Source organism: Cibotium barometz, chromosome 8 (genome assembly GCF_041138505.1).
Source record: "Cibotium barometz isolate CiBa-2024 chromosome 8, ASM4113850v1, whole genome shotgun sequence".
Classification (NCBI taxonomy): Eukaryota; Viridiplantae; Streptophyta; class Polypodiopsida; order Cyatheales; family Cibotiaceae; genus Cibotium; species Cibotium barometz.
The window spans coordinates 9168185-9191378 of NC_141053.1; positions in this window are offsets into that span (position 1 = coordinate 9168185).

Genomic DNA, 23194 nt, shown 5'->3' on the forward strand with positions numbered 1-23194 from the left:
TTAGTTTCGACATGGATGGATGATGTGTAGAGATGTTGATGATGTACATGTAGATATGGATGGTACATGGCAAATGATGGATCATGATTGTTATTCATCAGGAGATCCTATGAGTCATGGTGTGACGAGATGGAGTCTTCTGACGACATGTGTAGTGCATGTTTATACATATGGCACCATCACAGTGGTGTTCACATGGGCCTCAATACCTTCTACGACTCACCCCCAACATCGACTAGCCATCTTCTCATTTATTCTCATTTACTTAGACTAACTCATTCATTGTATATTATGATGGGGATGATGGATGATGTTGTATTGTACACACACATGCTCATGATCACAGTTATATACCAGCACATGATGTCACTGACACATGCACATGATGATGATATATGTGATAGTGATGTGTGTAAGTCAGATCATGTGGGCATGATCTCAAGGGTAGAGATGGCAGTGAGCGTAGTGAGCATCAACATTTCTGAACTTGTCATCTTCCCTACTGATCATGTAGATACTCTAGTTGATTGTGGTGACATTCTAGAGGGGATTGTGTACATTTGATTAGTGATGTATCCATTAGCACACTTGAGGTTAGTGATACTCTACATACGAGTGACAGAGACACCTATGAGCATAGACCTGAGTTCCTAGTGTTAGATGCATTAGGATATTCTTCTAGGATTTCTATTTGTGTAGATATCATTGGTATGACCACTACTCCTAGTATTCATAGCATTCTTGGCATCGTTCGTGTGGTTAAAGTTCATGTATTTGAGCAGTCAGGGATAGTGCGTAAGAGTAGTGATGATTTTATTCATGTGAGACATTGTAGTAGGATTATGCATATTGATCATTTCGATAGTGGATCATATGGCATAGATCTTGAGATACTTGCATTTGATCTAGACATCTTCTTAGATCCTATATTGTTGGAGATTTATCATGGGATATAGGTCACATAGGGGCATAATTAATGCAGAAAAACCATATTTATGAGGGGGCCTTGGGGATGCCATAGATGATGTTTTAAGGAGATGATACCATTAATCTTTCATGTGAGGATACCTATTTATTTTTTAGTGATGATGCTGATGATTATATTAATATCCCAAATCATCATACACACAGAGGGTTTTTCACATCAGGAGGTAGTGCATGGTTTGGCTCATGCCCACATTAGGACATTTTGGAGGCATTTGTAGGGCCTTGTAAGAAAATGGTCGATTCTTATTTTCTCTCTATAAGAAATCTTGCAATATTAAAATAAAGAGAATGTAAAAGTCATAAAGGTGTAGTCTCTGAGCTAGAGGTAAATTCTCTCCCAAGCAACCATCTTAAAGTTTGTTGGAACCTTCTTTGAAATGATACATTCGAAACTGCAAGAATAAGGTTAGTTCAGGAGGATATTATTGCACGGAAGACAGTTTGGAGAGAATTAGAACCTTCATCTCCAATTTCAAAAGACAAATACAAGCCTTCTCTCACCATAACCAGTCCTATTCTTTCACTCTACATCATATAGTATACTTACTCATTCCTAGAACACTCCAATGGAGAACAACCATGTACACACTCATTCTATTGAAGAGTCCAATCATGAAAGAATTAAGAGAAAGTACCATCTGCACATTGATCTAGATAGTGCGTATGCGTCCATTCAAAAACAGAGAAGTGGACAACTATTGCTCTCATCAGATGTTAAAGATCATATGAGGTTGTCGAGGAAGCAACACATAGACCTTTGGTGTGATGGCTCCATCTATCCTATTGACCCCTATACTGCTTCACATCCTCCCTTTTCAAATCCCACAACTCTCTTACGTTTTGCAGGTGATGGCGCCACAGCCTTTCTAGGATATTGCAAGTCAATTTCTTACATACAAGAAAGAGAAAGGCATTATTCACAACACTTAGCAAATGAGCTTCTTGGCTTGTGTGGTGAATGCAAGACACAGAAAGTTAGATTGGAAAAACAAGAATGTCAAATCAATAAACTAAGAAGTGACCTCCGCAAATATAGAGAAAAAGACACAATCACTGGATGGTGCATACGGAAAAGAAAGCTCAAAAATGTCAAGAACTTGAGGCTCGGTTCTGGAGGCCTGAAGAAGAGAATCCAAGCCATAAGGTAAGATTTCACTGAATGCATTCCCATTCACATGTCTTTTATGTTAGCAATTAATATTATTTTATTTGTTGGGCTTCTTTGGGATTTACATGTTCTCTACGTTAGTGACTAGTGCTGTATTTGTAGGGTTGTCATACATCCTGACAAAGAGAATATTAACCCTAATCTCAATACAACAAAAAGCAACTAAAACCATTCGTGACATCAAGAATGGCAAGAGAAATGATAAAAGAGACGAAGTTCAAGGTGGGTCAACGAGATATAGTTGATGAATTTGTAACCAACAATATAGTTTCAGCTCTGCTGCGGATATTCAATACGCCATGGATTCAAGTGGAGTTAGTTGTAAGGGTTATAGTGCCATCCAGAAGTCAATGTCATCCCTCCTTGAGGCCAAAGGCATTAAAGCAAAGCTACTTCCAACACCTATAAAAGTTTGGAGACATAGGGAGGAATTAAACATAGAACCGCTTCACTATGTTGTCACTCATACCACATTGTAGGAGAGTTTAAGGGAGAAGGTGTGCCCAACATATTCTACAATGAACACAACAATATATTCATGGACTTGGAGCTCTTGCAAAAGAGAATGTTAGAGTTCTATGATATTACATTTGAGGAGGTAGGAGGTGTACTTCAGTTTGTCATCACGCTTGATGAGTGCGAGATTCTCAAGGAGAAAAAGACGGAAAGGGTCACAATAACACTTATGAATAGGGGCTCTTTGTAATTGTAGTAGGGATGGTCCAAAGTATTTTAGTGTGCAGTCCGAGACGAACATCTGGTGGCTAGGTTCATTTGAGGTCAAGAAAGAGGACCATGAATCCTTGTTTTGGGTATTTCATCATACACATATCCCCAATCTCATCAAAGAATGGATGAATGCAAACAGGATTCTCCATGTAGAGAAAAGGGGAGAATTTCAAGTCCACTGGCATCTTGCAGAAGACTCTCAAGTGCTTATTTAATTGCAGCAAAGGGGCCAATGCAAAGTCTCCATGCCTTTACTGCATGGACTCTACAAGGGTGATGGACTGTAAGTGGTGGAGATGACCACCCAACAGACAAATTTTGGATGAGAACTTTTAACCAATGTTTGAGATTCCTCTTTCCAATGTGCATATATGCACGCTTCATTCTTTGTGTTATATCATAGAGAAATTGGTATATCTCCACATTGTGTTTTTGCCATACTCTTCTAGTTCCTCTAGGTTCTCTATGCCTAGAGACAATGCTACTGCAGCATATGTATGAAAGTAACCCCTTCGGTTGCTGGAATAACCAGGGTAGCATTCAAAAATTTCTAACGCACTAGACTTCTCTATCAAAATAATCTTCTCATAACTCTTAGGAATAATCATTGCACCTAGGAATAGGGACAATGTCTTGAATACAAAATTTGTAACTTTCCCTTCCTGGCTCATGGCATTGTGGTAGACTATAACCTTTGTCATAGGCAATCTGCTTAGATAGTGAGAGAGAGCTGTGTCTCGGCCACAATATCCCTTTTATGCCATTGCAAGAATTTGTCTTTGACTTCAAATGTACTCTGCAAAACAAAATAATTAAGAAAATATAAGTCTAAATATCAAATTCACACACACACACACATACACACACACACACGCACACATACATACATACATACATACATACATACATACATACATACATATACATATATATATATATATATATATATATATATATATATATATATATATATATATATATATATAGAGAGAGAGAGAGAGAGAGAGAGAGAGAGAGAGAGAACCTGAGTCTCATCTGTCACGAACAGTTGGTCTTGCCAAAGGTTAATAGAACTTTTAGTATCTTCTCCTACTTTGTTCATAAACTCCTTTGTGAAGTCATTCAACTTATCGAAGCCATATTTGGCCCTGCAGCTCCATGAAGGTTTTATCATCTAGCACAAATCCATCCTCTTTGAATTTTTGTGCTTTGCCCAAACAAATACTAAGACACTCTTTACTATTATAATTTTCCTTCAATGCTAAGTCATCTGCATCATCTTTCGAGACAAAACCACTACCATCTTCCAGAAAATTGGCAATAACAGATAAAGCAAAATCTTCTCTCAGGCTAAAAATATTCTGAATGTCAGCCAACAGTACATAACAATTTTTTTCAATAACGAATTTTGGCAGCATTGGCAATACTAGACCACACTGCTCCACTTTAAAGAGATCTACATCCAATGGTCTATGTATTGTTGATGTCTTTAGAGCAACGATATCCATCGACTTTGAATCCTCTTCCTCCTATACTAACTCAATATCTTCCTCAAGTTTTGCCTCCTTGGAGGGTAATCTATCTTTTGGGGGAATTTCATCTTGGATAGTACCTTCATTAAATAGTTCTTCACCCATTTCAGGAAGGTCTTTATAGAGGCATTGCAGGTAGTAGAGGAATCCAAATGGCTCATATAACAGCCTGCAACAACTTAAGTGCAAGGTACACCAAGAGGGCTTGTAGGAAGATGGTAGTTCTTGGTACTTCTTGTATAGAAAACTATTTGCCTTCTTGCTTAGTGCACAATCCAGCAAGTGCACGTAAGCTGGATTATTTAGCAGAGCAGCCTTCCTTTGGATACTAATTTTTTGAAATCTTTCCTAGATTTCGACAAGTACTCTGCATGCTGATGCAAAATGGACTCCACTTGCAAAGGCTTATTAAACATCTCTGTAATAATGTGAAAGTCTTCAACAACTCCTACGTTACAGACAAAATCAAAGAGTTTCTCATCAATTAGAGCTAGATTCTTGCTCTCGTAAAAATCTTCCTTCTCTTCCTTCACGTCAATGCTAAGACGTTGCTCCTTCTTCTTCTGCTTCTTCCTCTTCGGCATCTCTTCAATAGCCTCCGTTGAGAAATCGAAATCCCTCTTAACAGAGAGACTCTAGCGAGTAGGCCACTTAGAAAGAGACACTAGACTAAGAACACTTGCTTTCTCCTGTTCATCTGCCTCTGCATCCTCATCTTCTGAATGGGGTTCTTCATCACTATGATCTGTTTATGAAGTAAACGGGGTAACTTGATTCTCCCGGCTCCACAATTGGAAACCCTTGATCTTCTGTCTGTCCTCTCACAAGATGTGGCTCATCTATCCTTGCCATAACTTCTGCAGGTTCGTCAGTGGTGATGAAGTCAATAGATCTTTTCTTTTTGCTCATCAACAGCTTTGCAGACTTCATTCGCATGTTGCTCCTATCCACAACACTAAACTCAAGATCCAGCACAGTGACTCCCCACTTAAGCTTTCTTTTTTCTGAGAAGTAAGACACTAGCATGAATTAGAAAAGGGGAGTCACCCCTTATTGTATTTGTGCAAATTGGCATGATAAAGAAAATCCATTAATCCTACAAGGGCTATTTGTGCCAAACTTTACAAATCTCTCTCTCTCTCTCTCTCTCTCTCTCTCTCTCTCTCTCTCTCTCTCTCTCTCTTCTGGGTGTACTGTATGTGTGTGTGTGTGTGTGTGTGTGTGTGATATAAGTGTGTATGTATGTGGGTGTATGTGTGTGCAATTTGGCGCGATAAAGCACCTCCATTACCATTACAAGAGGCACATCGCGCCAAAATGCACAAATTGCACACACTCTTTCACTAACTCTTTCTAAATTACTTTCTCTAACACCTTATCTCTATCTCTCACTCTTTCTCTTTCTAACACCTTATCTCTATCTCTCACTCTTTCTCTTTCTAAATTACTTTCTCTAACACCTTATGTCTATCTCTCTCTTTCTCTCTCTGACTAACTCCCTAAATATTTATGTGTATCTCTCTGTGACTATCTCTAAATCTCTCTCTATTACTCCCCCCCCCTCTCTCTCTCTCTCTCTCTCTCTCTCTCTCTCTCTGTTGTGGCTTTACGGTATGTGTGTGTCTGTGTTGTATAGGGTTGTGTGTGTGTGTGTGTGTGTGTGTGTGTGTGTGTGTGTGTGTGGATGTGATATAAGTTTATATGTATGTGTTTGTAAGTGTGTGCAATTTGGCCAATAAAGCACCTCCATTACCCTTACAAGAGACATATCGAGTGCAACTGCATAAGCTTCTACCCCTCTCTTCTCAAATTTTTTAGTTCCATGTCTGTTTTCTTCCACCCCTCTCTTTGTCTCTATAATCATCAAAATGTCCCCAAAAGATTCCTCTCTCTCTCTCTCTCTCTCTCTCTCTCTCTCTCTCTCTCTCTCTCTCTCTTTGTGAGTGTACTGTGTGTGTGTGTGTGTGTGTTTGTGTTGTATACAGTTCACTCTGTGTGTGTGTGTGTGTGTGTGTGTGTGTGTGTGTGTGTGTGTGAGAGAGAGAGAGAGAGAGAGAGAGAGAGAGAGAAATAGATTGTCTGTTTGTTCTTGCATGTCTCTTATGTCCATGTGTGTGTGTGTGTGTGTGAAAGACTTTGTTTGTCTGTGCATGCATGTCTGTGTGTCTGGGTATCTCAGTGAGTGTGTGTGTGTGAAAGATTTGTCTGTCTGTGCATGCATGTCTGTGTGTCTGAAATGGATCTAGAGTGAAATATTGAATCAAACACATCAAAGCAAGAATCTTGCATCCATTAATCATGAGATTAGTGATCAAATGGCTCATCACATGAATATACAGAAGAGAGAGAAAATCTATAAGTGCATGTAGCAAGAGAAGATGCACAAATAGCCTGAGTGTGTTTAACCTTTCACCAAGAGGATGACCATGGAAGGCCAAATCTCCATAGATGGAGCCCAAACGTACAAGATGACCAAAATTAGTAAAAGTGTCAAAAGATGTCAAAAGATCCTACCAATGCCCCCCAAGCCCTATTTATAGCCACTTTCTCCTTTTGCCCCTTGATCCAAGGAATTGTGCAAAATCCTTGTACTCCCTCTTGAGGAAATTTGGCATTTCCATCCACCTATCATGAGCTTCTCTTTGTCTCTCAACGAATGACATATGTTCCTAATCAAGCTCAACCACATCATCCATATCATTCACCTCCTCTTCAAGCATGGAGAACTGATTTGCTTTGGGTTGCCAAAGGTACTCTCCTTGGATCCCCAAAATTTGACTCCTCATGTCTGAATGTAGGTGCATGTTGCTTTCCATTCAATTAAGAAGAACCTGCTTGGAATATAGTAGGCTTCATCTCCCGCATAGAAGGCCTCCTAGCATCCACCATGAATCCAAAAGTGACATTCTTGGTGGAATGCTCATGTGTTACCTTGGGAGAAACCTCTTGTACCATGGGTAGCTTGCCTTCCCTATGGCCTTCAAAAGCTGTCCCAAATTGCTTGCCTTCATGTAAAGCACCATGACCACTATCATAGGAAGGTTGGCTCATTGGCCGAGCGACCCTCTCTTCCAAAACTTCTATCCTTGTAGCCATAGTGTCAAGCCTACCATTGACTTCCACCGTTGTAGCCATCGTGTCCGTCTTGGCATTCATTTCCATCAGCATTTGCATGATCGAATCGATGGGGATGGTATGCGAAGATTGTGGGGTGTGCTTATGGGCACTTCCGACATTCAACTCCTCATTCCCTTCTCTTGAAGTGTACCCAAGAGTATCCTCCGAAGCATCCAAAATTCCTTGTTCCATCATTGCCTCTTCATCCTCTACCTCGTCGGAAGCCAAAGTGTTGCGCCTCGGTCGCCCTTTTGGCTTCGGTTTCAGAAATTTGGCTCTAAATTGAGGTAGGATGTCTGATTGAAGTGATCTAAAGCTTGTTGGAGAGCTAATGAAGTGTACTAGACCATTATGCAAAGACCTGTAAAAAGAGATGAGGTGTGCTACTATTCTCTGTTTTAGGGTTTACAAGGTTATAGGGGCTGAAACGGTATTTTGGGTATAACTTGAGCTAAAAATATCCAAATGCAAAACTTTTTAGCTCAAATCGAAGCCCTCAATGAGTACTACAAGCCTATGTAATTAGATCTAGAAGACCTTCAAAACCCTGTGAATTAGGGTTTATTGTTTTTGCAAAAACTCTAAATTCTACCCTAAAGAGATATCAAAATGTGGAGGTTAAGGGCTCGTTGGTAGCTCTAAGGAAGCACTAAGAGCTTGTATGGTCCCTTTTAAGGGCTCATTGGTAGCTCTAAGGAAGCACTAAGAGCTTGTATAGTCCCTTTTAATTCAGTCCAAAAGGGTTGGGACTGAATTAGGGTTTTTGTGAATCTACAGATTCTTTCCAAAGTGACCCTTTTTGTGCCTAATTGATCTTTGTTTGCTCCCAAACCAATGTCAACACCTGACATAGTCTCCTTTGTTTTAGGAGCTAAATCTCAATTTTTTCTCAAGTAACAATGCAAAATTTCATAATTCTCCTATCAATTCCCATCCATTACATAGCATGTGCCTCAACTTGTATCACCAAAAGGCATACGAATTCCTTGCAATACCAAGCATTCACCATACGTTTCCCATGGCATAATGCAAGATCAATTCCCATGAGATGTCCATATTAAGGCACCATTGCCAAGTACATAAACCAAGAGGATTGTCGGTGTAGCGCGTTGAAGCTTGCCGATCTCCCGTACACCTAGTTCAAACCAAGGCACGGGTTGAGGCCAAGTCCACCTCCACACCTAATTCTCCACCGTATCGCTTTACCACGGCACTCATGGCACGGTGGATTCAAGCCATGCTCCTTCCCTGGGCCTCTCCGCCAACACCTGGGGTACCCTCACCAACATATCTAGTTTCTGGAAATTGAAGTGAGTGCAAACAATTGTGAGGTATATATAGCTTGAATTTGAAAACGAGGCGGATCACTTACAAGGATGTGGCATGACTCATCCCATTACAATATACTCATAAACCATTATGCATTAACTCATGCTTATCCACATAGCTCCAAATGTCTGCCATTCATCCAAAGATCCAACATCAATCAATAAGCACAAGTGAGGTAATACCATATACCAGTGACATCAATATCCAATTGGTATCACTCCCAAAAGCATTGCTTATGAGTAATTGGCATCAAATGGCATTCAAGGAAATCAACTTGCATTTGAATGTAGCATTACCAATTGATTCCAATCACATATCAAGCTCTTCCAATGCTCAATAGCATCATACTAATGCATAAAAGCATCATGTCCATAGCAAAAACCATCTCATTATTATCCAACATCCACTCCATGCATGTGGCTCAATCAATGCATCTAAGCATATGCATTCCTTCATCCATTTATGCATGGCTTCATCAAGGAATCTTGCATTTGTCTCACAAATGGCCACATGACATCCAAATAGGTGTGATTAAAGAAAGATGTGAGCAATAAGAGCATGTAATCACTTTCCAATGGGTCATGAGTTATGTAGGAAGGTTAAAATGCTGTAAATTAGGGTTTCCTTTCATGAATAACCCCAATTTTTATCCATAGCATGAAGATTAATCACCAATGCTTAAGAAAATAGCCATAGCAACTCACCAATGGTATTCCGAAAGCTTCAATGGTTGGATTGTTGCTTGATAGAGCTTCCAATGACACTAAATCTTGAAGATTTTTGCAATTTCTGTGGACTGCTCAAACCTCCTCTTCTCCCTCTCCAATAGCAATGAAAAACTCACCAAAATTCACCAAAAAGATACCAAACACCTTAGCTAACAACATGGGATGGAGTAGCATGTAATGAAGCCTTCTCCTTGTGATTTTGGCCGTGAGGAAGCGTTGAAAAATGGCGCTCAATGCCTAGCTTCATGAGTGAAAAAGCACAAAATCATCTCCAAGTTTGGCCCTCATTAGCAATAGAATGCATTTGCAGCCATTTAGAGTGAGTGGAGATAGACAATGGTGAGCTATGTGAGAGAGATTAGGGTTTGGAGCAAAGGGAAAGAAAAGGGAAAAAAATTTTCAGAAATTTTCAAAAAATTACATGTAAATTGGTACTCTATGTGTTCCTCTCCTCAAGATCAACAAAAGCCCTAGCAAATGGAAGCAAAACGGGGGAAAGATGAGAAGTAATGGCTATGGAAAGCTTGGAAAAGAAGCACAAAAAGATAAACATAATTAACAGAGAGATTAAGAGGTGATTAATTCAAATTTTTCCTAATTTTTATACCCCGCCCCAAATATTTAGTCCAAGGTGCTCAAATTAGGTCCAATTCAACTAAATCTCCATGAAATCACATGAAATCACATGAAATGATGCCTCCCCTCAACTAATCTCCAAAGATTAAGTAAAAATTAAGTAAGATTAAGCTAAAACTCCAAGAAATCAAGAGAAAGTTCAAAAAATTATCAAGAAAATGACTAATCTCATGCCCAAAACCTTGATAATGGATCAAAATCAAGGCTCTGATACCAAATGAAATGGATCTAGAGTGAAATATTGAATTAAACACATCAAAGTAAGAATCTAGCATCCATTAATCATGAGATTAGTGATCAAATGGCTCATCACCTGAATATACAAAAGAGAGAGAAAATCTATAAGTGCATGTAGCAAGAGAAGATGCATAAATAGCCTAAGTGTGTTTAACCTCTCACCAAGAGGATGACCATGGAAGGTCAAATCTCCATAGATGGAGCCCAAAGATACAAGATAACCAAAATTAGGAAAAGTGTCAAAAGATGTCAAAAGATCCTACCACCCCCAAGCCCTATTTATAGCCACTTTCTCCTTTTGCCCATGGGCCCCTATGTACATGTGGAAATCAAGCTCTATGGTTCATGACAGTGTCTGCGTATCTGAGTGTGTGTGTTTATGTGTGTGTTTGAAAGATTGTGTCTGTCTGTGCATGCATGTCTGTGTGGTCTGAGTATCTGAGTGTGTGTGTGTGTGTATGTGTGTGTGTGTATACGTGTGTGTGTGTGTGTGTGTGTGTGATATAAGTGTATATGTATGTGTGTGTGTGTGTGTAGGTGTGAAAGATTTGTCTGTGTGTCTACGTATCTGAGTGTGTGTGTTTGAAAGATTGTGTCTGTCTGTGCATGCATGTCTATGTGTCTGCGTATTTGAGTGTGTGTGTGTGTGTGTGTGAGAGAGAGAGAGAGAGAGAGAGAGAGAGAGAAGAGCAAGCAAACTTACATGTTGCCATTTGCTTTCTAGTTATGTGGGCGTGGATGCTGGACTCTCTTTTTGTTTGTCTCGCTGGAATCTCTCTTTGTCTTCTGTGGGTTCCTGAAAAATCGGGATGCTCTCTCTCTCTCTCTCTCTCTCTCTCTCTCTCTCTCAAATACGAGAACCGTCAATAGTGGCGTGAGGATTAAATAAGTTTAAATGAGCCCACTTGTGTAGTAATAATGGACATGTGTGATGTTGACAATTGACACGTGGGGTTTGTGAATATTAAAAACAACTCTTTTCTTATTCTATTTGTAACGGTGCGCTTGAGAGAGAGAGAGAGAGAGAGAGACATAGATAGATCCATCGAGCACGACAGCGATCCATCAAGCCACCGACAGCTTTGGTATGTGTTTCTCTTGCACACACTCATGCATGCACACACACACACATACACACACACACAAGGAGAAACACATACAACACAGACATACACATCCAGTAATGCTACACACACACACACACACACACACACACACACACACACATGCGATGTTTTTGCGATTTAGCGCAATAAGGTGCTTTGAAGCCAAACTGAAGAGCTCTCTCGTGCCAAACCGCAAACACATACACACACACACACAGATACACACTTACATGACATCCACACACATGCGATGTTTTTGCGATTTGGCGCAATAAGGTGCTTTGAAGCCAAACTGAAGAGCTCTCTCACGCCAAACCGCAAACACATACACACACATAGATACACACTTACATGACATCCACACAGAGAGAGAGAGAGAGAGAGAGAGAGAGAGAGAGAGAGAGAGAGAGGTATTTTTGTGATTTGGCGCGATATGGCACTTGCATGTCTACGGCTTGTTTTATATCGCGCCAAATCGCAATTATCATTACAGAGGCCTCGCTGGTGCGGTCTAACACTAGACATACAAAAACACACACACACACACACACACACACACACACACACACACACACACACTTACACACATAGAGAGAGATAGAGATAGATATATATATATATATATATATATATATATATATATATATAGAGAGAGAGAGAGAGAGAGAGAGAGAGAGAGAGAGAGGCTGATTTTATCTCTTTCTACTAGGCTGATTGGTAGATCATGGCGAGAACAAAGGCCACTACAAGGAGATAGGGTAAGGGGCCTGAATTAGCAGCAAAGGCTACCTCTCAAAAGAAGCCAAGGAAAGGAAAACCTATTCATATTCTGAAACAGGCTAGAACAAGGAGATTCTCACAGAACTTCTACATTCTCAAGAAGATCAGGAAGGCGCACAATTGTGTGGAGTTATGTGTTCCTCCCAAGCTCCTATTCCAATGGGTGTGTAGGTCTATATGTGAGAATTGGAGCCTATCCGCAAGGTGGAAGAGACAGCCTTGCTCTGTCTACAGGAGGCTTATGCTGAAGACTTTCTTGTAGAGTACTTCAATGACCTGTGTGTTGTGTGTGCCCACGCACATAGGATGACTATAATGCCCTAGGATAGTGAGACACTAAAGAGACCTAGGTGGAGGTATGAGAAGCTTCTACACCCTCCTGCAGAGGACATCACAGATCATAGATACTATCCTATACGTCTATTTAAAGTAGGTATCCGAGTTGCATTTTCTGATGATATGGTAGTTTCATCTTTAGTTCTTCCCTTTTTCCTCAATGAGTTACCCTTGTTTTTGCAGTTTAATAAAGTGTCAGCTTCCGTGTGAAAGCCACTCTGAGGTGTTTATTCTCAACTCTCAGCTGGCACCACTGCTATGAAGAAGGAGTACTTTCCACCAAGAGATTCAAAAGTGGTTCACCTATTTGAGAATGACGGAGGTTATCGTATTAATTTTTCCATACGAATCAGGGTATGTTACTCCTCTATCTTGTTAGTTATATGCATCTAATAGATAGGGGATGCCTTAGTTTTAGATATTTTTGCTTTTACAAGAACCATTAGAGCCTTGCCATTATAGAATTGGATAAGAGAATCGTGTGGACTCTTAATTCAGTACCAAGATCACATCCTCAGTTAGGCCTGTAGTAAGTAAACATTCAAAGCACCTTTCTCTAGTATCTATGGCTCCTGGAAGTTGGCAATGTATCTTATTGTAAAAGCTTATTTATTATGCAGGTGTATAGAAAGGCTTCTTCATGTTCTTGGTTCCCTATATGGAGACAATGAACTGTACAAATCAGAGGTTAAGCCTGTTCAAGTGCCCAAGCAAGGAGACCCACACTCCTCTGGACGGAGATCAATGATACATGCAGAATATATTCTTCAAAGTCTCTTCTCCATGAATCTCTTCATGTCCAAGAAGGTAAGTGGAAGAATCATTGGGTGGACATTGATTTAGCTAGATTTGCGGTCTGACATTGTGAATTTTGTTTTTTCAGACCGTATTACAGAATTATGATACTAACTATGTGGAGCGGTACTAGAGTGACATGATACGATTAATACTAAAGAATAGCACAGAGATGTTTGAGGAGAACCAATCGGAATTCCTCGATCCTGCAGACATCGAGGTGCTCCTTCAGGTTGTAGGGGACGAGGGAAAGCCCTCTGAGTACATAGAGGAAGAGCCAAGGTCCAATGTGGAGGTTAACATTGAACATCCCAAGGCTGATGAGGTAGAGCAAGCTGAAGAGGCAGAGCCAAAGCCTGAAGAGAAAACAGACGAGAAGCAGATTGCAGAGGCCGAGGCGGGACCTAGTAGGGGAGGCAAACAATGAAGAACCTAAGTCTGATGAGGATGCCAAGGCTAGTGAGGATCCCAAGCTTGATGAAGATCCCAAGCCTAATTTACCTGATGTAATGTAACCAACTCATTTAAGAATTCTTTCTATTAGCTAATTTTGTGTCTCTTAACAATGATTATAAGCTTCAATCATATTCAGTTTGATTAGAATCATGTCAATAATGGTTCCAGACTTCGAGGAGGCTTAATATCTTGGATGTTAATGGATTGCTACTTAAAAGACAGCCCAAGAGCTTTGGACCAAGTGCTACAGGTAATTACAAAGTCAGAGAAAAGATAGCCCAAGAGCTAAGGCCCAAACTGTATCAATTTATCAACTTTGTAACTAAGCACTTTAGATTTATGGTCCTCAATGATGATGCATAATTTGAGGCCTCTTGTCATGCTAGTTTCGAGAGAATATAAGATTGAGGTAACAGAATTGTATTTCATATATGACCAAAGGCACTGTTACATTGACCCATGTGTTTTTCATCCCAACAAACCTGGGGTTCCCTTATTATGAAGCGCTATGTGGATATCCAACACCCATATAATCCCATAAATACATTATTAATTGATGATACCCCTGAGAAGGCTATGTACAATCTGATGGGAACATGGATATCACCAAAGCCTTTCGAAGAAGGTAATGCAGATGATGTTTATTTGGAAGAATAATTGATTCCATATTTAGATGGACTATACAAATCAAAAGACTCTGTAAGATTATGTACTGAGAAATCCTTTTTTGTAACGTAATGTTTTCAACTGTTCTATTCTCACTCAAGTAATGTGATAGTATACATCGTATTATTTTTTGAAAGTACTGCATCGAACAAAAGGCTCTTGATTAATTATGTTAAAAGAGTGCATTCAAATTTATAATGTCAAGTAGGAGTGTCATTAACAAGATAGACTTGAGTAATTATGTCAGAAGAGTACATTGGAGTGGGTATTGTCAAGTAGGAATGATCTTGACTGTGTTACCCAATTCTTTAAATTGTATTAGTCGCTCCCTTCTAAGGAGAGGACCTTTCTTCCATTGTGAATAAAATTAAAGTGTGCCAGCTTGTCTTGCTAGGATTCTTCGACAATATCCTTCCATAGCTGGTTGTAAATTACATTTTCCTCGTATAGAAACAATTGTCACCAGTGTTGATGAAGCTTCATCAATCACTTCAATGTCTATGACTTTGTGGTCCATTGCACTTGCGGCTTCTTGATCCATTGGTACCAACTCTCCATTGATGTAACGGGACGTGCTATACTAGAAGGACAAGATAAAAGTTTGAGTTGCAATCATGTACTTCACAACTACTGTCTCCAATGCAATGTTAGAATGGATATCATCAAAAACTTTACTCGGCCATCCCTCATCAAGAAGTCTTGCTAATAAGAATGTGTCCAAATCTTTGCAGACAAGCATGGTTCTCGCTATCTTGACCTGAAATAAGCTAAAAAGTTCCACAAACATAGTAATTGGTAGGTAAACAATAATTTTTACTACACGAGTTGGAATGCTCCCTTGTAGAGAGCGTTGCACATCTTTGAAGAGCTTGCTCTTTACTGATTCCATTACTGAGGGGTCTGGGATAGGCCAATCCATGTAGTTCATGAAACTCAACTTGCAAAGGTAGCTCTTCCAAGTAGCCACGATTGTGTTTCTTGTTGAGCAAATGGTAGAAATGATCATAGAAAAAGTTCCTGTATCTACAAGGCTTTTGTTGCTCCTTCCCTCATACTATGGCCAACCAATGTGTGCGTGAACCACATTCATAATTCCAATGATGCATTGAACTAGCTCCCACTCCTCATATGATTACACATCTACAACCATAGACGTGGACAGTTAACACAGACCATTAGACCATTATGAGAAAATGAAAGATTAACAAGCGATAGATTTACTTACAGTTTTGTCTATGCGAGGGCAATTTTATGTCATATGGATTCTCAAGCACAAGCTCATTATTTATATATATATGCTGCACTAGGAATTCCTTAATGGTTGTCCTTCTAGTCTCTATCTTGAAGTCTTTTACTCTTCCTTTCCATGATGACCTAAATGTATTCTTGTTGCTTATCTTTCTTTTCTTCCTTGACTACATAAGGACCCATGTGCCCTTGGTGATTAGCACTTCAGTCCACTGATTTTATGCATTGAGAGAGTTGGATACAAGTATAGCAAGCACTGATGATCTTGGTCTCCTTGCCCTAGGAATTGAATCATCTATGATGACATTAGTGGGGCAAAAATCGGTTTGATATAAAACGAGATTTGCTACCCATCTTTTCAACAAGGAATGGAGTACAAAAGCCTGAAGCTTCAGAAAATGGAGTGCAGCAAAAGGTAGAGGAAATGAAAAAAGCATGAGAGATTGTTTAAGGCTAACAGGTAGTTTGAGAGGGGAGGGATTTTCCCTCCTTTGCAATACATGGATTCGAATAGAAGTTTCCCTCCCTACAAAAGTGTAGGTGTTTTTAATGCATTCGGGTGTGAAAAGTGACTATCAATGTAAGTAGAGTACATTTTTACATGAGAAAGAAGAGTTTTATTATTTAGAAAAAAGAAATAACCTATTTTTCAACATAACATTGCCTTCTTTTTCCCTGATTGGATTCGCTCCTTTTCCCCCCCCTCTCTCTCTCTCTCTCTCTCTCTCTCGGGATTGTTCCTACGATGTTAAAAGAGCTTCTTCTTCTTCTTCTTCTTCTTCTTCTTCTTCTTCTCTCTCTCTCTCTCTCTCTCTCTCTCTCTCTCTCTCTCTCTCTCTCTCTCTCTCTCTCTCTCTCTCATGGGCTTAGTATTTTGTGTGCATGTGTTTGCGTCGTAGAACTTGTGAGGGCACAGTGGTGATTGTCCCCCTGCAGTAGCAACTGGCACACTGCTTCACCATCTAGCTCTTCAGTCAAGGTCCCTTCACCCTGCTCGATGAGAGGACAACTACAACAACTCGGCATTCGATGGTAACTTCTACCAAAACGGCAAGCACATCAACTTCTACGACCACCTCCCTCCGAAGAATGCACAGTAGAGCATGGAGCTCGCTTAGATATGTATATTCTCTCTCTCTCTCTCTCATGGGCTTTATTTGTTTGTATGTAGTTTGAATCCCCAAGTAGGGTGCTTCTTCCCTCTCACACAACTATATTCTCTCTTCTCTCTCTCTCTCTCCCCAAACACACACAAGGTAAGTCTCTCTCTCTCTCTCTCTCTCTCTCTCTCTCTCTCTCACACACACACACACACACACACACACACAAGCACCCCACCCCTCATCGGCTAGCTAATGAGAGAAGCAATTGCCTCCACGTTTCAACCTGCATATGCAAGTTAACAAATCCTATGTGAGAGAGAGAGAATATAGCTATGTGAGAGGGAAGAAGCACCCTCTGGGGGGTTTCAAATTGCATGCAAGCAAATAAAGTCCATGAGAGAGAGAGAGAGAGAGAGAGAGAGAGAGAGAGAGAGAGAACTCTAGGGTGGAGTAGATTCCAAATGTCCAAGTTCCGCTCACTTCTATGTTGATTTGAAATACAACTAATAGCCTATATAAAGGATGAGCTATCTCTGCATAGTTATTACCGACTTACAAAATTGATATGATAGTCCAATTTGTGTTCCCAAGGCTATGCTAGAACACATCCAATTACAAAATTGGAGGCATAGATGTGCACATGGAAGATAATATTTGAGTACTTACAAAACTGATAGGATAGTCCAATTTGTGTTCCCAAGGCTATGGTAGAACACATCCAATTACAAAATTGGAGGCATCAATGTGCACATGGAAGATAATATCCGAGTTAGGTGCTTTACAGCATAAACCATTGCTAACCGTTCACGCTCAGTGTGGTAGTATAATTTATTTCAGCCTCGTCTAGTTATTACCGACTTGCAAAATAATAGGATAGTCCAATTTGTGTTCTCATTGCTGTGCTAGAGCACATCCACTTACAAAATTGGAGGCATCAATGTGCACATGGAAGATGATATCCAAGTTAGGTGCTCGCAAGATCAAAGCACTTGCCAAGGCTTGCTTCAACATGTCATAAGCTTGTTGTGACTCTCCTCATTCCATACAAATACAACCAATAGCATGTATAAAGGACAAGCTATCTCTGCATAGAAAAGAATAAAACAATAATAGTAGTCAACATGGCCCTTGAATCTTTGGACTCACTTATAGAAAATCCCATTTTTGGACACTATATACCCAAGAATAACTTTGTACTTCACCCAAAATTAGCATTTTGGGTGAAGTACTTCACCCAAAATTGGCATTTGTAAGGTTTTAAGGATATGCAATAAAATCGACATCTTTCAAACACCCTTTTTAGGCACGCTAGGTGCTCTTTCCAAGACAAATGAATTCACAAATCATCCAAGAAATCTTTAAGAACTTTCTTAATAAGTCCTTAAAAGCAGTATTCATAAGTCTTTGGAATGTGGCTGGTGTGTTGGTTAGACTGAATGGCATAACTCTATAAGCATACACACCATGCTTAGTAACAAAAGTTATTTTGGCTTGGTCCTTAGGTGCAATCAAAATTTGATTGTAGCTCGTTCAAGAACATGTTCTGAATATGACGACCGAGTAGTGCTCCCTACGTATGGCAGCATTCACTTTCTTGAGATCTCTAAGTTTTCCATTCTTCTTGGGCACAACCACAATGGGTGAGACCCATTCTGAGTGTTCAATCTCATAGATGAATCCACACTTAATGCATTTATCAATATCTTCCTTAATAATGCTTGCATTTTTGGGATTCATTGGATAGGGTCACTATTGGACTGATATGGGGATGGTGTGTTGTACTACCTCTGCGGGAACTCCCTTCATGTCATGGTATGTCCATGCAAAGCAATCCCTATAATCCTTTAGGAGGGAAACGAGCTCAACCTCCTCTTCCTTGCTGAGGTCTTTAGCAATGTAAACTGGCTTGGAATCTTCACTAGATTCTGCCAAGTCTGCCTCCTTCACTTCAACATAGACTCCACTCTTCTCACTTTCAGGTCCTTGTTTTGCATTTTCAAACACTAACTTACAATCCCCTATGTTGAATGATTTGTAATGCTCTGGTACTAGGTGTAAGCTAGGTTCTTAATCTTTCTCTTCCTCGGCTACTTTGATAGCCTTAGCCTCAGCCTCTCATTTCTTTTGGGCTAGCGCATGGTTTTGGTTCCTTTGAGCTGAACCAATAAGTTTGGGTTGGCTAGAGACCTCCACCTAAGCTATATCAGTTGCGGGGGTGGCCTACAATATACATGACTTTTTGTAGCTCTTCTCCCAATTGTCTATAAACTTTCAATGAACGTCTACAGCACCAATGTACTATAGCCATTGGGCCATGGTTGTTGTTTCTTACAGCCTCCTATGCGTGTTTATCTTATAATGCTTAATGTTCTTTTGCTTTGGTGAGAAACTTCTTCATCTGATTTTGTTTCTGTTTCACTTGTCTCAATTTTGCTTTGGTTCTATTTCCATCTCATTTCCAGACTCCTCTCACCAGAGGTGTAAGAGTTAACACTGTACGAATTATAGTTTTCTTCCCATTCCTTGATTCCCTCGTTGTCTGAGTACATGGCACTCATCATTCGCAACGGTACAACTTTGGGGAGTTCCTTGCCATCTGCTGTTACCCATGTTGATCCTCGCCTTCCCCAAGTGTCTATGGTGGCCATCATTTGAATCCAATTTAAATCATCACCTTCCTTTGCTTAGTATGGTCCCTGGTTTGTATCGGTATCCTTCTTGCATGTGAATCAATATTGTAATGCAATAGAATTGATCATGGTACCTGGTTGATTGCTGAAAAGTCCACCACTACTGATAGGATGTACATGACTAGCCACCACAAGGTCTACTCTAAGTCATCAAACTACAAGTAGACATGATTCCTTGCCCAATCATGGACCATTTTAGCTTCATGCATAAAAGGTCTTCCTAGAATCATCTCATAAGAGTGGTTGTTTGGAGAAATCCATCATGATGAAGGTATGCTTCACCCGATGTTTCAACACCTTGATCCTAAGATCTCATAACATCCCATTAGGTTTGGCAGCTATTCCATCCACCATCTTGACAACAATGTGAGACACTTCAAGACGAGGTTTACCCATCTTTTCTCAACACTTTTTGGTGATTAAACTTAGTCGTACACCATCATCTAGGACTCGCATTACTGTGATTCCCTTGGTAGTGACTGAGAGGGTATCATTAGTCTCATCACTCTCAACGTATTGTCCCGATTTGTTCAATGGTATTTTGACCACAAACTTGATATTGTCCTCAGCAATTTGAGGCCCTGGTGTAGTCTCATAGGAAGGATGTCATTTATGCATGTCTGCAAAGGGTGGTAGCCCAACATTAAGTTCCCCATTAAGAAGAGCTTTCAATGCAGCAAAGAGTTCAAGGTCTCCACAGAGACATGCAGTGATTTGGTCTCAGTTTTCAAAGCCATGAAATCCATCAACTTAGGGATGTTCAATGGAGTACCCACCATTACTTCTCTACCGTATGAGGGTGTTGGTGAGATTGGAATTTCCACCTCTTAAATTAGGGTTCTCATTCTCAAACACCTCTTAAATCAGTTCAGGGTCCTCATACTCAAACATTCTCCTAAAGAGTTCACAATCCATGCTTGGGATAGGTGAGCTCCACCACTGACCTCAATGATGACACTAGGAATATCCAATGGTTTATGGGATACAACAAGCTATAGGTTGTTTGGATGAACAGTGTCAGAGATGTTTACTTGTTTTGGTCTTAGTTCTAACTCCTCCTAAGTATATGTGACCATATCCTTAAGCTCATGAAGTTGTTCCAATTATCTTATAAGGTCAAGGTATGAACTAAGTTTCTCTTTGTTTGGTTTCTTAAGGGCCAGCATCCTTTCCTTTTTTGTCTCCTTAGTTTTTGTTTGTCTCTAGTTTTCTCAGAAACAGCCTATGTGTCTCCACTGAATTGGAATCCTCATCAATATGATTCATGTAGACTAGTTTGTTGTAATGAAGCAACAACTTTAGATTAGGTTTAGGACCTTGGTCACGGGATCAAGTATAAAAGGGGGCTCATGGACTACTATTGGACTTTTTGATACCGTTTGATATCTTTAGACATTTGACCTCTTGACTCTTGGAGCTCATGGCTTTCAAACCTTAGCTTATGGAAAGCTATTTTGATCCTTAAGTGAAAGGCTAAATCACTTAGGTATTATACATGATTTCTTGCTAACTGATCAGCATAATGATTGTCTCGAAGCAGCTTTATGGTCACTCCATTTCAATTGGTATCAAAGCCCTTGGCTTAGATCCGTGATTAGGGAGTGATTAGATGATAATCATTTTTGGATTATTCTTTTAAATCTAGTTTTCATATTACATTTTTTTCATGAGTGATAATCATTTTTAATTACTATTAATCTAATTTTTCAAAATGCATTTTCTTGATCATGATTAGTGATAATCATTTTTGAATTACCATTAATCCAATTTTTCAAAATGCATTTTCTTGATCATGATTAGCGTTAATCATTCTCGGATTAAGAATTTTCATAGCTTTTAAAATGTATTTTATTGATTTTCTTGCATTTCTTGATGTTCTTGAAAATCTTCTTGATTTTTTCCTTGAATTTTAGAGAATTTTTGCATGAATTAGAATCTATTTTCATCAAATCTTCACATAAACCCTAGTTTCCTACTATCATTTACAAGATCCTTTGAGTTCTTTGCATTTTTTGTTGGGAAACTTATCAGAGTGATAATGCAAGCTTAATGTGAGCATTGACTGATGAAAGAGCTATGGTGGTTCAAGATAAGCCACGATGGTCACATGAGCAAAAGTGTAGTTAACTAGTACTTAATCAAAGATTAAGAGAACATAATGACAGCACAATAAGGAGCATCACATAGCATATAAATTCATGTTTTTCTCATTAGGAGGGCCACCATTTTATAGCCAAAGTGTACATGGTTGAATGACATCATTGCTTACATCTCATCAAGAGCATCCAAGGTCATCTCCCCCCACATGGCTCCCTATAATATAGCCTCCAGAGAATCTTCAAAAACTCGCCTACTTCAAGTGGGGTTTGACCCTTTCATTCACCTGGATTCTCTTCATATTACATGGTCCTTTTACATTTCATTGTGTGCCTTAACCTTAGACCATGACATTTATCATATATTCCAACACCCTCCCTTGATCATGGCATGGTATATTGCCCTCCCTTGATCCAAACATTACATGAAAGAAAAAGCTTAACTCATAAGGAGTATAGCTCTACAATACATAAAAGAAATTAGCATTGCTCATAGGGAGAAGAAAATAGCATGACATGAAAACATTCCTCTCGCATACCCCATCATCATCATAGCATCATTATCATCATATCCATGGGCATCATCATCATTTGTTGGTCATGGAGACCCAACTCCCCATCAATCCCCCCTTGAGGGCTACATGGCCTACTGAGAGATATTGTGGGCATCATCATAACACATAACCTACATCATCGGTGGTTAGAGGTGTCCATACATAAACATTTGGGTAAGAGAGGGCATAAACATTGTTGGCTTTAGAAAGCCCATTCTGCATCTACCGCTTCATCAAAAGAGGTAGTAACATTGTTACATGCTTGAATTGCTTCTTCGGAATCATTCGAAGTGCTTGCCATATTTTCCTGGTTGGTGTAACATTTGTCGGCGAGGTGACCTGGTTTTCCACATTTGGTGCATATTCGCTTTGGTTTGTCTTTGTGGTAGCAATTCCTGGCAAGATGTCCTGTCATTCCACAATGTGTACATTGGAGTGGTTTGCCGGTTTGCTTTTGAACAAGGTATGCCTGGTTTGAGACAAGATCAATGGCTCTACCTTTCAACTCCTTTTCTTCTTCCAAGAGAACACTCTCTATTCCCTCCAAAGTGGGATCCTGCATATACTTTAGGTCGGCATGAGTGTATCATACTCGGATGGCATTGACTTTAGGAGGATGGCTATGGCATCACTCTCCTTGATTGGTTCATTGATGGCTTCGAGCTGGGCCATCAAGCTCTTCATGGTGTTGATGTGAGATGCAAGTGTCTCATCAATCTTGTACTCTAGACTGTAAAAGTCTACTTTGAGACTGATTTTGCTGTGGAGGCCTTGAGCACCAAAAGATTTATCCAGTGAATTCCAAGCAATTTGTGAAGATGTTCCATTACCAATGTAATGTATATAACTATCTTAAACTCCAAGGGCAATGAGAGCTAATGCTTTCTCATCCTTGGTTTGC